Source organism: Schistocerca cancellata, chromosome 6 (assembly GCF_023864275.1).
Source record: "Schistocerca cancellata isolate TAMUIC-IGC-003103 chromosome 6, iqSchCanc2.1, whole genome shotgun sequence".
In the NCBI taxonomy this organism is placed as follows: domain Eukaryota; kingdom Metazoa; phylum Arthropoda; class Insecta; order Orthoptera; family Acrididae; genus Schistocerca; species Schistocerca cancellata.
The window spans coordinates 572,236,644-572,252,391 of NC_064631.1; positions in this window are offsets into that span (position 1 = coordinate 572,236,644).

Genomic DNA, 15,748 nt, shown 5'->3' on the forward strand with positions numbered 1-15,748 from the left:
TCGTCGTGTTATTCATCACAATGTGAACTGTCGCTTTCGACCGCGAGATGTGTGAGAATCAACGCCCCAAGGAAAGGGGTGATTCTGCCGACCGGGGTGGTCGAACGGTTCTATGCGCTACTGTCTGGAACCGCGCGACCGCTTCGGTCGCAGGTTCGAATCCTGCCTCGGGCATGGATGGTTGTGATGTCCTTATGTTAGTTAGGTTTAAGTATTTCTAAGTTCTAGAGGACGGATGACCTCAGATGTTAAGTCCCATAGTGCTTACAAGGGAACCTCCCCATCGCACCCCCCTCAGATTTAGTTATAAGTTGGCACACTGGATAGGTCTTGCAAAACTGAACACAGATCAATCAAGGAAACGGGAATAAGTTGTGTGGAACTACGAAAAAAACTAATAAAATATACAAACTGGGTAGACCATGCGCAACACAGGCAACATCAAGGAGAATGTGAGCTAAGGAGCGCAGTGGTCCCGTGATCAGCGTGAGTAGCTGCGGCACGTGAGGTCCTTGGTTCAAGTCTTCCCTCGACTGAAAATTTTGCTTTCTTTATTTTCGCAAAGTTATGATCTATCCGTTCGTTCATTGACGTCTCTGTTCACTGTAATAAGTTTAGTGTCTCTGTTTTACGACCGCACCGCAAAATCGTGCGATTAGTAGACGAAAGGACGTGCCTCTCCAATGGGAACCGAAAACATTTGTTCGCAAGGTCATAGGTCAACCGATTCCTCCACAGGAAAACACGTCCGATATATTCTATACGACACTGGTGACGGCATGTGCGTCACATGACAGGAATATGTTGTCGGCCCACCTAACTTCTACACTTAGCGAATGGGTAAAAAGATTCTTCTACCTTGCCCGATTTAGGTTTTCTTGTGGATGTGATAATCACTCCCAAAAAAGTGATGAGAACATAAGAGTTTGTCACATAAACTGAAAATAAAAAATTAAACTTTTCACTCGAGGGAAGACTTAAATCTAGGACCTCTCGTTCCGTAGCTGCTCTCGCTAACCACGGGACCACGGCGCTTCTTGACTCCCATTGTCCTTGATGTTGCCTATCTTCGAATGGACTACTCAGTTTGCATATTTTACTAATTTTTTTCATAGTTCCACACAACTTCTTCCTGTTTTCTCGATTGATCTGTGTTCAGTTTTCCAAGGCCTATCCACTGTGCCAACTTATAACTAAATCTGAGGGGGGTGCGATGGGGAGGTTCCCTTGTAAGCGCCATTTGAACCATTTGAAAGGGGTGATTTCATTGGCACTATGTTACTCCCTGAGGCCTGAGCGGCTGTGTATCTGAAGCATTTTCCTAGGCCCTTTGTACGTATATCGTGTGGTTTCAAACGGTGGTCGTCGCAGTTCTGGCCTCCATCGCAGAGGCGTAAAAACAGGGGGTGAAATGTGGGTAAGAGGGTATATGACGATCTTCTTATCGTCTGATACCTGCACGGTGGCGTTAAGCAAAGCTGTGGTGAAACTTGGAATCAGCGTAGCACCATTAACCATCTTACAACTCACATCAACTTTCACGCAGTGGCCTTTCTTTTATTCTCATTTGTCAACACCTTGCTGTTTTAAGCGTCGCCGAACCTGAGGATGACGTTGCAGGGCGCCACGGTTTTGCACAATTACAGAGGAAGTTTGTAGGTGAGCCAAATTTCAAATTTACGCGTCGCAATGGGAGACAACTATGGCGTTTCGAAATAATGATTCTTTAATTGTGTTCCCTAGTGTACATTTATTAAAGAAATTCAAAGAAAAATAAAACAATGACAAATATTTTAAGCAAAAAAAAAAGAGTTCCCACAAGAAGCGGTATATACTAAAAAGAAAGTGATTAAGTCTCAAAGTTATTGAAAAAAATTGTAACGTATGTTTACTGTGCAGTTCATTCCACATTTACCGAAAGGGAATTATCGGTGCTGGGTGCAAGACGGCAGGAAGTTCGGGGAAGGGCATCAGCAAATTTAAATTAAGAAAGTAAATTATCATTTATTTAAACATTCCGAGCCAGGGGGTGGTAGGGGAAGATAAATTTGAACGGCGATGCAGTAAGGTCGCCAACGTCTTATCATTGAAAGATTAAAGTGAATCTGTCTCGTTACTATGTTATTACCTTACCCTTCCTGCATACTCTATCATCTCCCATATAAATTATTATTAATCTTTGTTTCTTTTTTTTTTTTAAAAAAAAAAAAAAAAGAAGACAAGCACAGCGAAGGAATTACCCGAACGGGACGGAAATCGGTAGTTATGATGTACATGTACGTACAGACAAACTAATCATTACAATTATAGAAAAATGAATGATTTATTGAAAAGAAGGAGCTTCGGAGATAGAGATAATCAATAAAGTGTTGGTCCACCTCTGGCCCTTATGCAAACAGTTATTCGGGGAAGCATTGCTTGTGATTATTGGTGGATCATCATTATCATCATCATTTAAGACTGATTATGCCTTTCAGCGTTCAGTCTGGAGCATAGCCCCCCTTATACAGTTCCTCCATGATCCCCTATTCAGTGCTAACATCGGTGCCTCTTCTGATGTTAAACCTATTACTTCAAAATCACTCTTCACCGAATCCAGGTACCTTCTCCTCGGTCTGCCCCGACTCCTCCTATCCTCTACTGCTGAATCCATGAGTCTCTTGGGTAACCTTGCTTCTCCCATGCGTGTAACATGACCCCACCATCTAAGCCTGTTCGCCCTGACTGCTACATCTATAGAGTTCATTCCCAGTTTTTCTTTGATTTCCTCATTGTGGATGTCCTGAGAAATTTTACTCCAAATTCTACCCAGCTGTCGCGTTGTATTGTCGAAATACCGAGCTGGTTGGAGGGCCCTGCCCATAATGCTTCAAACGTTCTCAGTTGGGAAGAGATCCAGCGATCTTGCTGGCCAAGGCACCGTTTGGCAAGCGCGAAGACAGGCTGTAGAAACATTTCCCCTGTGCAGGCGCGCATTACCTTGATGAAATGTAAGCCCAGGTGGCTTGCCATGAAGGGCAACAAAATGAGGCTTAGAATATCGTCGACGTACCGCCGTGCTGTAAGGGTGCGCGGGGATGACAGCCAAAGGAGTCCTGCTACGTAAAGAAATGGCACACCAGACCATCCCTCGTCACTCTGGTGGTCATCCGTATGGCGGGCAACAGTCGGTTTCTTATCCCAACACTATCCTCAGCTCCAGACGCATCTTCGACCTGAAATCTCATTGAATGGAGCAGAATTGTCTGCAGTAATGAGTCCCACTTCGAACTTGGCTCCGACGAGCAGCGAAGATGTGTTTGGAGACGCCTCGGACACAGGTGGGATACCAACCTCACTGTCGCGCGCCAGACGGACCGACAACCGGGAGTGATGTCTGAGGTGTCATTTCTTGTAATAGCAGGACTGCTTTGGTTGACATTCCGGGCATCCTTACAGCATAGTGGTACATCGATGATACTACACGCACCGTTTTGTTGCCCATCTCGGGCTTACATTTTAGCAAGATGTCCGCCTGCATATGACAAAAATTCCTACTGCTTGTATTCGTGCTTGTCAGAAACTACCTTGGCCAGCAATTTCGTCGGCTCTCTCCCCAATTGAGAACTTTTGGAACATTATGGGCAGTAAACGCCAACTATACCGAGATTTTGAAGATCTAACGCTCTAGTTGCATAGAATTTGGCATTATATCCCCTAGGACGACAGCTAAAAACTCTAGCAACGAATGCAAGCCGAATAACTACTTGCATAAGTGTCAGACGCAAACCAACGTGTTACTGACTTGCTCAATTTGTGATCTTTCTGATGAATTAATGACCTATTTTTATTCGAAATTGTAATTATTAGTTTGTGTGTGCATGCACAGTACATCTGCCGTCCCATTCGCATAATTCCATCGTCGTGGTGTGTCTTTTTCTTATTTATGTCTATGCAGTTTCAAGGCATCTATTGTTGACCAATTTCAGCTACGTTCTCACTGCTGCAATCATAAATAAAATCCTTTTTTTTAAATTCTTTTATAAATACGATTTTTCATTCTTGAATAACTGAGGATAGACTTACATAATGTATCCTTTACAGGTTATTGGTGAACAAAAAATCCACTTTCACAAAAAATACAGGATACGCTCCTCTCCTGCAGGTAAGCTGCAAGGGACAAATTAAAATCACCCTCGCTGCGTGTGGAATAATTTCCAGGCACACGACGCCTCCCGGAAACTTATTCCTCCCTCGACTACCACAATCCGCTCACCTTCTCAGTCCCCGCGTTACTGCATACTCTTCTAACAATGGTAAACGTGCTGTACTCTGCACTGAACAACTCAGCCAGACAAATCTCTTTTGAGAGACCGAGTGATAAGTCGGAGGTCTAAGGTAATTGTCCAATGGCGCGTCACAAAAAAATGGCTCTGAGCACTATGCGACTTAATTTCTGAGGTCATCAGTCAAATGGTTCAAATGGCTCTGAGCACTATGGGACTTAACTTCTGAGGTCATCAGTCGCCCAGAACTTAGAACTAATTAAACCTAACTAACCTAAGGACATCACACACATCCATGGCCGAGGCAGGATTCGAACCTGCGACCGTAGCGGTGCCTCGGTTCCAGACTGTAGCGCCTAGAATCGCACGGCCAGCCCGGCCGGCGGCGCGTCACAGCACTGACCGATAAATAGTGAGAATAAAATGAAAACCGAAAATTTCGTTAACATTTCCTAAACTGAACTGGAACTGCAGTCCTCTAAACTACGATTTCAGTGTTCTGTTGCTCCCCGTTTCGGTAGTATTAACTAACTTTCACCAGAAACGGAGGAAATAAAGTACTGCAGAATTTTACCGCACTTGTAACATTTTATTACACATCCAGTACCCACATCGCTACATGCTATTAATTAGTGACTTTCAAAAATTGGATTTCAGGGATAACTACTGTCATATAAAATATGGTGCCTCCTGCAACTAAGCAGCACGAAAGAATTCACTGTAAGCTGTCCTCACTACCAGTCTTCACGTGCTTTTAATGCTAATGCAGACTTTTATTTCAGCCGTTGTTGTTTAGAGAAATTGCAGAAAAGCTTGATGTGGATAGCTGAAGCAAATCTTGGGTTAATCTTCATGTCAATAACTACTGTACGGGAATTTCAGGTGCTGAATTATAAATTACATATAACTAATTATAAAACTGTCTTCTTTATCATAAGTATTTATTTTATTTATTTAATCCTTGCGCATTTCGGCATTACACCATTTGCATAACGCTGCTCCATCTTGTAGGCAGTCCCGAATGTGGTGTATGACTTTAATGAAGCGTAAATTGGCGTTACGCATTTCGCCAGGCAACATCTGTAGAATCTTACGTTTATCGTGTTTCTCACGATTTATATATTTTATTAACGTTTCTTAAGTTATTTGGGTAGGCGGAGCACGTGCGTCTTGGTATGACAATACTGTCTTCACGATGATCTCGAGCCAAGCGTGTTAGTTCGCGCCGCGGCTCCGCGTCCGTTCGCCACAGCTTGCGGTGTGTGTGTGTGTGTGTGTGTGTGTGTGCGTGCGTCCCTGGTGCGTGGAGGCGCCCGCGGATATGGCGCAGTTCACTTCCTTGCGTGTCGCTGCCTGGAGAGGTGTCTGACTGGAGCGGAGCATCTGTCACGGGTTAACACAGGAGTCGCAAGGCCAGCTCAGTGAGGACAGAAACCTCAAATTCTTCAAAAGGGCAAAAGCTGGCTCGATCTCGATATTCAGGAGGCGTAGGGACTGTGAAAGTACGGCATATCTTTAAACGGTGTAGTGCTGAAACGCGTAAGGATGAACGAAATAAAAATAAATACCTGTGATGAAGACGAGAGTTTTGTTGTAAGTGCAAAACGTGACCGCCACGTCTCAGAAAGCTTCAATGCATTATTTGTTCAAGACTGTGCCTAGTCGTGCGTTGAGAGACGTTACTGTAATGAATAAATGTAAAAGAGGCATTTTGAGAAACACGATGAACATGAGGACCAACAAGTGTTGTCAGGAGTGCGGCGTTATCCCAGAATACGCTAGTCGAAAGCCATTTATTGACAAATACTCGGCACAGATTCAGAAAATACGTTCTTTTGAAACACAGCTAGCTGTTCATTGTCACAAAGTAATCAGTGTTATCCACAGGGAATGTCAAATTGATTTCAGATTTTTAGATTTCCGGTTGACTCTGGACACCGTTCCTCATACACATCTTCTAATTAAACTGCTGGCCTCTCGTGTATCGCCCCTGTTGTGTGTGTGGATTCATGATTTTCTGCCAGAAAGGTCACAGTTCGTAGTAACTGACAGAAAGTCACCGATTAAAACAGAATTAACACCTGGCGTTCTTCAGGGCGGTGGTACAGGCGTTCTGCTGTTCCTGATCCACACAAACGATTTAGGAAACTTTATGAGTAGCACTCTCGGATTACTTGCAGATGATGCAGTCATTTACCGGCGTATAAAGTCATGAGATGATCAAAACAAACTGCAAAGCGATGTAGGCAAGGTAATTGTGTGGTGTGAAAGGTGGCAATCGACTCTAAAGAATGAAATGTGTGAAGTCATCCACATGAAAACTAAAAGGACTCTGTTAAATTTCTGTTACACGATATATCACACAAGTGTAAAGATTGTACATTCAACGAACTACTTAGAAATTACACTTACGAATAACTTAATTGGAACGATCACACAAAAAATAGTGTGGATAAAGCAAACCAAAGAGTGCTATTTATTAGCGGGATACTTAGAAAATGCAACGGGTCTGCCAAGGAGATCGATTACACTACGCTTGTACATCCTCTTCTGGAGTACTGCTGTCGGATATGGGACCGCGTCAGAAAGGATCGACGGAGGACATCGAAAAAGTTCAAAGAAGGGCAGCTCTTTTTGCACTATGGAGAAGAAGGGGAGAGATGGTGTAAAGAAACTGGTGCTCTACTTCTGAAAAAAACCTCTTTAAATAATAAAACATGACCTATACAAGAAATCGGACTACCCCTGTTAGTCATGGACGCAAAAAACAAAACTGGCATAGTCTTTGTCAAAACGTGCAGAATGTTATGTGGGGCCAATAAAACGTAAATTTTAATCTAAATATGGTATGCCAATGTTTACGTAATAAAAAATAAATTAGGTAATTCAGTACAATCGTTATACAGATGCGATAAATCACTTTAACGGGGGCCAAATGAACAATTAAAGTCAATATAATTCCAGTAAACCTGCAAAAGTAAAAAAAAAAAAAAAAATTGTAGGTGCCTACAAAGACATCGCGCATCTGATAGATGCCCACGAAATGGTTCAAATGGCTCTGAGCACTATGGGACTTAACATCTATGGTCATCACTCCCATAGACTTAGAACTACTTAAACCTAACTAACCTATGGACATCACACACATCCACGCCCGAGGCAGGATTCGAGCCTGCGACCGTAGCCGTCACGCGGATCCAGACTGAAGCGCCTAGAACCGCACGGCCACACCGGCCGGCCGCCCACGAAATACATAATTTTGCTTTGAAGCTGACAGCCAATGAGAAAATGGGTGCACTTTTCAAGCAGTAATGGCGGACAGCATCAGCTGGTAATATACGTAATTTTATGGTAGCTAATTTTACTACACAAAAAATAAAATATGTACTACCTCCAAAAGAAGTTACAAACAAACATTAAAATAAAATTATAATGAGCAGTGAAATGTCTGAAAAGAATTTTGAAAGAACATTATTAATTGAACTTCAATTTTGCGGGTTTTCAACACTGTCAACAAGACGAAATAATGGAAAGAATATTTATTAGAACTAAACAAAATTGAACCTTGATACTGTGACAGTATTTTTAAAATAGATAATTTAACTTCAATTGTTTTTAATTTTGAAATGAGAGAGAGCGTAATAATTTTCTTTTAATGTCTTAACTGTTGCCGCAGGCAGTGTGATAACGTCAGCGGTGGTCCTCGCGGACGATGTGTGGAGTTAATCTTGGTTCGTGGCGTGAAGATAATGATGGATCCTCCTGTTTCATTAATATTCCTGTTACGGCGGTGGTCCACGTCTCCGTTGTAGTCGAATCAGCTGGCAGCACTGGCGCGATAATAATAGTTCCAGTGTGTGCGTTGTCGTTACGCGTGCGATGTTTTATTATTAAAAGTTTATTAATCACGCGGTGGGGGTAGGTCGGAATTATGCAATGTCTTTAGTATTTACAATATATAGCCGGTTAATGCCAGTACTTCGCACAGTTCTTTCACCGTGCTGCCACAGGAAAAGAGTCACATGTGTTTATCACTATAACATCAGTTCAATTTACGTCGTCGTCTTTAAGACAGTTTGGACGATATAATAAATGTTTCTTGATCAAATCACAGCACTGTTATTTTACTTAACATTTTAGTTTGTTCCATTTTTACGCAATTCTAACAGTTAGTGTCTCCACACAACAATGGTATCTGATTCATGGCTAATTGTCAAAAGTTCACATAGTTTGTAAAATCGTCACCGCAAACACTCGATATACTTTTCAGGTTTTATTGTTCACTTAATAGTGCACGATCTCCTATTAACACAGCGGACGCATTGTAATTAATTGTTCCTCCGCGTATCACCGTCTTTCACGCCGAACTTTTTCACGTTTTTCCACCCGCGAACTGGCCACGTACCGCAACAGCTCGCACGCTCTCTAGCGATAGTCGTTCGCTCTCTCTCTCTCTCTGACACAGTACTTCTCCTAGCCTAACCAAAGATTTACAAAACATATAAAACCAGAACATTCATATTCGTGCAATATAAAATATAAAACAGTAGCAAAATGAATGAAGAAACAATGTGACGTATTAACAAATAAAGAATAGTTGAAGTAAATGACACATACGTACTATGACAAGGTAATGCTCAAATAAAAAAATGTTGTCGACTTTCGGGGAAAGTAATGTTTTTACAAGATCCACGGTTTTCTATGGGTGGCCGACTGAAACGTTTCAGACACACATCCGGGTAGAATCGTCACGAAAAGACCTCAAGAAGCCGCATAAAGGACACCAATGAAATCAGCCATTCACTTGGGGCCTTAACTTCCACACATTTTGTGGTCGATGAGCAACAGGACAACGTCTTGACAACGTTTGAAACGGCTGCCATCCCTTAGGCACGTCCACCCCACTCTAGAATGTGAATATGTGAATTGAGTTGTCAGTCATTAAAACAAAGGCGTTTTTCGTCACGACAGAATATTCTCATGAAATTTCAGTCACTATCCTTCTCTTCAGAGAGTGAAAATATTTTGCTGGCGCCCACCTACATAGGGAGGAGTGATCATCGCAATAAACTAAGAGAAATCAGAGCTCGCACAGGAAGAGTTTCGTTTTTCTGACGCGCCGTTCGAGAGTGGAATTCCATAGTGCTCAGAGCCATTTGAGCCATTCGGTTGACACTATCGCGCTATTGTAATCTTCACTGTAGGTGCGTTACCAGAAGAATGTGAAGCCTTAATTAAAAATAAATAAAAACATTGAAAAACATGTCAGTTAAGAAGGTGATGTCGAACCGAATGCACGTAACACGTTATGTCATTAGTAAAAACAGACTGCAGACAGCAGTGTTGCGCCCAACATAGCTGCAGAGAGATAGCTTGAATGTGATTCGATGAACCCTCTGCCAGGCACTTAATTGTGAAATGCAGAGTAATCATGTAGATGTACACTCCTGGAAATGGAAAAAAGAACACATTGACACCGGTGTGTCAGACCCACCATACTTGCTCCGGACACTGCGAGAGGGCTGTACAAGCAATGATCACACGCACGGCACAGCGGACACACCAGGAACCGCGGTGTTGGCCGTCGAATGGCGCTAGCTGCGCAGCATTTGTGCACCGCCGCCGTCAGTGTCAGCCAGTTTGCCGTGGCACACGGAGCTCCATCGCAGTCTTTAACACTGGTAGCATGCCGCGACAGCGTGGACGTGAACCGTATGTGCAGTTGACGGACTTTGAGCGAGGGCGTATAGTGGGCATGCGGGAGGCCGGGTGGACGTACCGCCGAATTGCTCAACACGTGGGGCGTGAGGTCTCCACAGTACATCGATGTTGTCGCCAGTGGTCGGCGGAAGATGCACGTGCCCGTCGACCTGGGACCGGACCGCAGCGACGCACGGATGCACGCCAAGACCGTAGGATCCTACGCAGTGCCGTAGGGGACCGCACCGCCACTTCCCAGCAAATTAGGGGCACTGTTGCTCCTGGGGTATCGGCGAGGACCATTCGCAACCGTCTTCATGAAGCTGGGCTACGGTCCCGCACACCGTTAGGCCGTCTTCCGCTCACGCCCCAACATCGTGCAGCCCGCCTCCAGTGGTGTCGCGACAGGCGTGAATGGAGGGACGAATGGAGACGTGTCGTCTTCAGCGATGAGAGTCGCTTCTGCCTTGGTGCCAATGATGGTCGTATGCGTGTTTGGCGCCGTGCAGGTGAGCGCCACAATCAGGACTGCATACGACCGAGGCACACAGGGCCAACACCCGGCATCATGGTGTGGGGAGCGATCTCCTACACTGGCCGTACACCACTGGTGATCGTCGAGGGGACACTGAATAGTGCACGGTACATCCAAACCATCGTTCTACCATTCCTAGACCGGCAAGGGAACTTGCTGTTCCAACAGGACAATGCACGTCCGCATGTATCCCGTGCCACCCAACGTGCTCTAGAAGGTGTAAGTCAACTACCCTGGCCAGCAAGATCTCCGGATCTGTCCCCCATTGAGCATGTTTGAGACTGGATGAAGCGTCGTCTCACGCGGTCTGCACGTCCAGCACGAACGCTGGTCAAACTGAGGCGCCAGGTGGAAATGGCATGGCAAGCCGTTCCACAGGACTACATCCAGCATCTCTACGATCGTCTCCATGGGAGAATAGCAGCCTGCATTGCTGCGAAAGGTGGATATACACTGTACTAGTGCCGACATTGTGCATGCTCTGTTGCCTGTGTCTATGTGCCTGTGGTTCTGTCAGTGTGATCATGTGATGTATCTGACCCCAGAAATGTGTCAATAAAGTTTCCCCTTCCTGGGACAATGAATTCACGGTGTTCTTATTTCAATTTCCAGGAGTGTAGATACACGACATCCTGGACTGTCTTCAAGATCAAGCAGGGCTACGATAAAGCATGGTCTCTTTGAAAATGGCATAAGGCCGAAATGTGTAAGGATGAGATAAATGAAGTAAGTACTTGTGGTCAAGAAGAGACTTTCATTATAAGCGCAAAATACGAGTATGACCGCCACGTCTCAAAGTTCTATCTAGTATGACCCACTTATACATCAGCACAACAAAATAAATATGACACACTTCTTTAAAATCTAGAGCGTTGCAGTACTGTAACGATGTAAGAGACAAGAATACTTTGTAGTACGGTTTTCCTTTTTCAGAAGAAACGTTGCAGTTTTAAATGAAACTAAGATGCTATGTGTACTAGCTTTCTAGCTTCAAAAAGAGCTAGCTTCGAAAAAGTCTTGAATAAAAAAAATGATCATTACTTAAAAAGATAAGGGATGCCAAGACGTCAAGCACCTCTAGCCTTCAGAGATGCGTGTCCAGAGGGACAGCTTTCGAGGATATAAACTCCTCTTGTCAACTACCAGGATACGTCCGTCTCCTAGTCAAGCAGTCACCATGTGTGACAGCCATGCGGATCAGTTGGCTTCTATCCCCAGCAGCCGGCCGGGGTGGCCGAGCGGTTCTAGGCGCTACAGTCTGGAACCGCGTGACCGCTTCGGTCGCAGGTTCGAATCCTGCCTCGGGCATGGATGTGTGTGATGTTCTTAGGTTAGCTAGGTTTAAGTAGTTCTAAGTTCTAGGGGACTAATGACCTCAGATGTTAAGTCCCATAGTGCTCAGAGCCATTTGCACCATTTTTTTATTCCCAGCACTGACACGGACTTTTCCTTGGTGAGAGGACTGCAGCACGGCACAGTCAACTTTTTGAGACCAGTTTAGAGTCTATGTGAACGCGGTGTAGCGTCTGGTCGCCACCACACGATTGTCTGGACTAGTTGCATCTTATTTGCTTTTTTTGTTTGTACTTAATACGTACCTAAAGTAGTACTGTTACATCTCCTTCCCCCTTTATCCTGTGATGCTGACCGTCTCGTTATCTTAAACTGCAGCTATGTTGGGCGCAACACTGCTGTCTGCAGTCTGTTTTTACTAATGACATAACGTGTTACGTGCACTCGGTTCGACATCACCTTCTTAACTGACATATTTTTCAAGGTTTTTATTTATTTTTAATTAAGGCTTCACATTCTTCTGGTAACGCACCTACAGTGAAGATTACAATAGCGCGATAGGGTCAACCGAATGGTTCAAATGGCTCTGAGCACTATGGGACTTAACTTCTGAGTCATCAGTCCCCTAGAACTTAGAACTACTTAACCTAACTAACCTAAGGACATCACACACATCCATGCCCATGGCAGCATTCGAACCTGCGACCGTAGCGGTCGCGCGGTTCCGGACTGTAGTACCTAGAACCGCTCGGCCACATCGGCCGGCTATGCAGCTATAGATGGACTTTTAATGCGAGAAGCAACACTGACAGACAACAAGAAAACAAGTAGATTGTATATGAAACAGAGGGCAGTAGAACAGGGAAAATGAAAGGAAGGAATCTTGGACACAGCTCACTATGAAAATTACATGCCTCATGTTGTTAAGAAGTCGTTTATCTGTGTAGCTAGCTGATTTAGTGCCTACGGAAATTAAATAAAAAGTATGCGGAATGTTCGTAGTCGGGACGCTTGACACAATTAACAGGAATTGTTACGCAATTAACATAAATAATTACGCAATTAGCAGACCTGTAGAGGCCGAAATAAAGGTCAATAGCTAGTTCCGCAACTACTCCTGTTATAAGAACGTGTGAGTGTCTTAATCTTGATCATGTTGAGCGCCACAGCCGACAGCTGTAATGAGTAACAAGAAACATCTCAGCTATATTATTACACGTTTATTGTGCTACGACCGTTTTCGTTCTTAGAACATCTTCAGGATGCCGTTAGGATGAAGCCATGATATAAATGGTAGGGCTGTCGTGTATAATGTTAAAAATAAGATCCAGAGACAATGATTACAAATATTCTGCCGATCGCATGTCGGAAGTATGGCGAGTAGGCACGGCATGCTGCGTACAGTACTGCATTTACTGTAAACCGAAGCGTAGAGATGACAGGAATACAAATGATATAGGAACTCTGTCGAAAACTCTAAGGAGGCGCAGCTATAGCGTACCTAACACATCCCGGTGTAAACTGAACACACCATTCTAAAAGAGGCTGTAACGGTGAGTGTAGACTCCACGATGAGACCTAAATTTGTACATTCAGTCACCAAATCGTACGTGACACCGGTTTTCCGTACTCTCCAGGAGTGCAAACAGTGACATAAAATATGTGTTTCACGCACTCAGTATCATATGTTAAATATCTCTCAGTATATTAGGCTCATTTCATATGGTAAAACCAGCATTTGATGCGTTCTCGCAGTTACTATATTAGTAAGTGGACTGGGTTGATTTGGGCGCGGGATTAGCCGAGCGATCTGGAGCGCTGCAGTCATGGACTGTGCGGCTGGTCCCGGTGGAGGTTCGAGTTCTCCCTCGGGCATGTGTGTGTGTTTGTCCTTAGGATAATTTAGGTAAAGTAGTGTGTAAGCTTAGGGACTGATGACCTTAGCAGTTAAGTCCCATGAGTTAAAAACAAAAAAAACTGCGAGCATTTGCCTGAAGCGATTTACGAAAATCACGGAAAACCTAAATCAAGATAGCCGGACGCGGGATTGAACAGCCGCCCTTCCGAATGCGAGTCCAGTGTGCTAACCACTGCGCCATCTCGCTCGGTTTAGTAAGTGGGTTCGGTATTGCAGAAATTTGTAAAGGCTAACTTAATGGTTCGTATCTCCTTGGAATAGAATTGGAAATGCGGTTTAGATTGAAGATATCTAATGAATTAAAATGGAATATACAGTTGCTATAATGGGATCACAGAGAAATGTGACAGTCTTTCAGCTGTGCATGAGCTGGGGGAGTACAGTCTAAGCAAAAGAAATAATAATAATAAATGTGATGTACATGTACAGTAAAACATATGATTACAGTTACAGAAAAATTAGGCGATTTACTCAAGAGAAGGAGCTTCACGAAGTGAGCAAATAAATAACCCGTTGGTCCACCTCTGTTTCTTGAGCAAGCACTTCATTGGAATGAATTTGATTCATAGAGATGTTGAATGTCGTCCTGAGGGATATCGTGCCAAAGTGAGTCCAGTTGGCATGTTAGATCGTCAAAATCCCGAGCTGGTTGGACAGCCCTGGCCACAGTGCTTCGGAAGTTCTGAACTGGGGAGAGATCCGGCGACCTAGCTGGCCAAGGTTGGATTTGTCAAGCACGAAGGCAAGCAGTAGGCACTTTTGCCGTCTGCGGCCCGACGTTCGGCGAAACGTGACACAGAGACGTGTGGACTGGAGGCTACGCTGCCCTTACTCTTACTTTTTTCTCGGTGTACTCCTATTTATGTGACCCCTACGCCTGATCCCAGAGCAGTCTGAACTGCTCGTCACTTACATAGTGTTCTTCCATTGCCATGTTTGGTCGTCTCTGGAATCTCCTTCCTGTTTCTGGCTGTGTCTCGGCATGCATCGGTTGCGTAGCAATGAGTGTAACTCTGTTTGTCACGAGACTCCTCGAAGTCGCCTCGTGCTATTATCGTGTTTCAAACACTGACGCCCCACTGTAGCCGATTTCTGGACTGCCCCAGTGGAACAGTTCTGAAATTGATGTGATTCTTCAATTTGTCGAGTCGTATTTTATGACGAAATAAATTTCGGGTGATCAGCCTGATACGAGTGTGCATAGGACACAATATTTCGGTAATCTACCACGTTGCCATTATCAGGTACGCTGATCCCCACTGACTGGCAGTGGGCTGATGCCATATACAGGGTGAGTCACCTAACGTTACCGCTGGATATATTTCGTAAACCACATCAAATACTGACGAACAGATTCCACAGACCGAACGTGAGGAGAGGGGCTAGTGTAATTGGTTAATACAAACCATAAAAAAATGCACGGAAGTATGTTTTTTAACACAAACCTACGTTTTTTTTAAATGGATCCCCGTTAGTTTTGTTAGCACATCTGAACATATAAACAAATACGTAATCACTGCCGTTTGTTGCATTGTAAAATGTTAATTACATCCGGAGATATTGTAACCTAAAGTTGACGCTTGAGTACCACTCCTCCGCTGTTCGATCGTGTGTATCGGAGAGCACCGATTTACGTAGGGATCCAAAGGGAACGGTGATGGACCTTAGGTACAGAAGAGACTGGAACAGCACATTACGTCCACATGCTAACACCTTTTTATTGGTCGTTTTCACTGACGCACATGTACATTACCATGAGGGGTGAGGTACAGGTACACACGTGGTTTCCGTTTTCAATTACGGAGTGGAATAGTGTGTGTCCCGAAATGTCAGGCCAATAGATGTTCAACGTGGTGGCCATCATTTGCTGCACACTATTGTAATCTCTGGCGTAATGAATGTCGTACACGCCGCAGTACATCTGGTGTAATGTCGCCGCAGGCTGCCACAATACATTGTTTCATATCCTCTGGGGTTGTAGGCACATCACGGTACACATTCTCCTTTAACGTACCCCACAGAAAGAAGTCCAGAGGT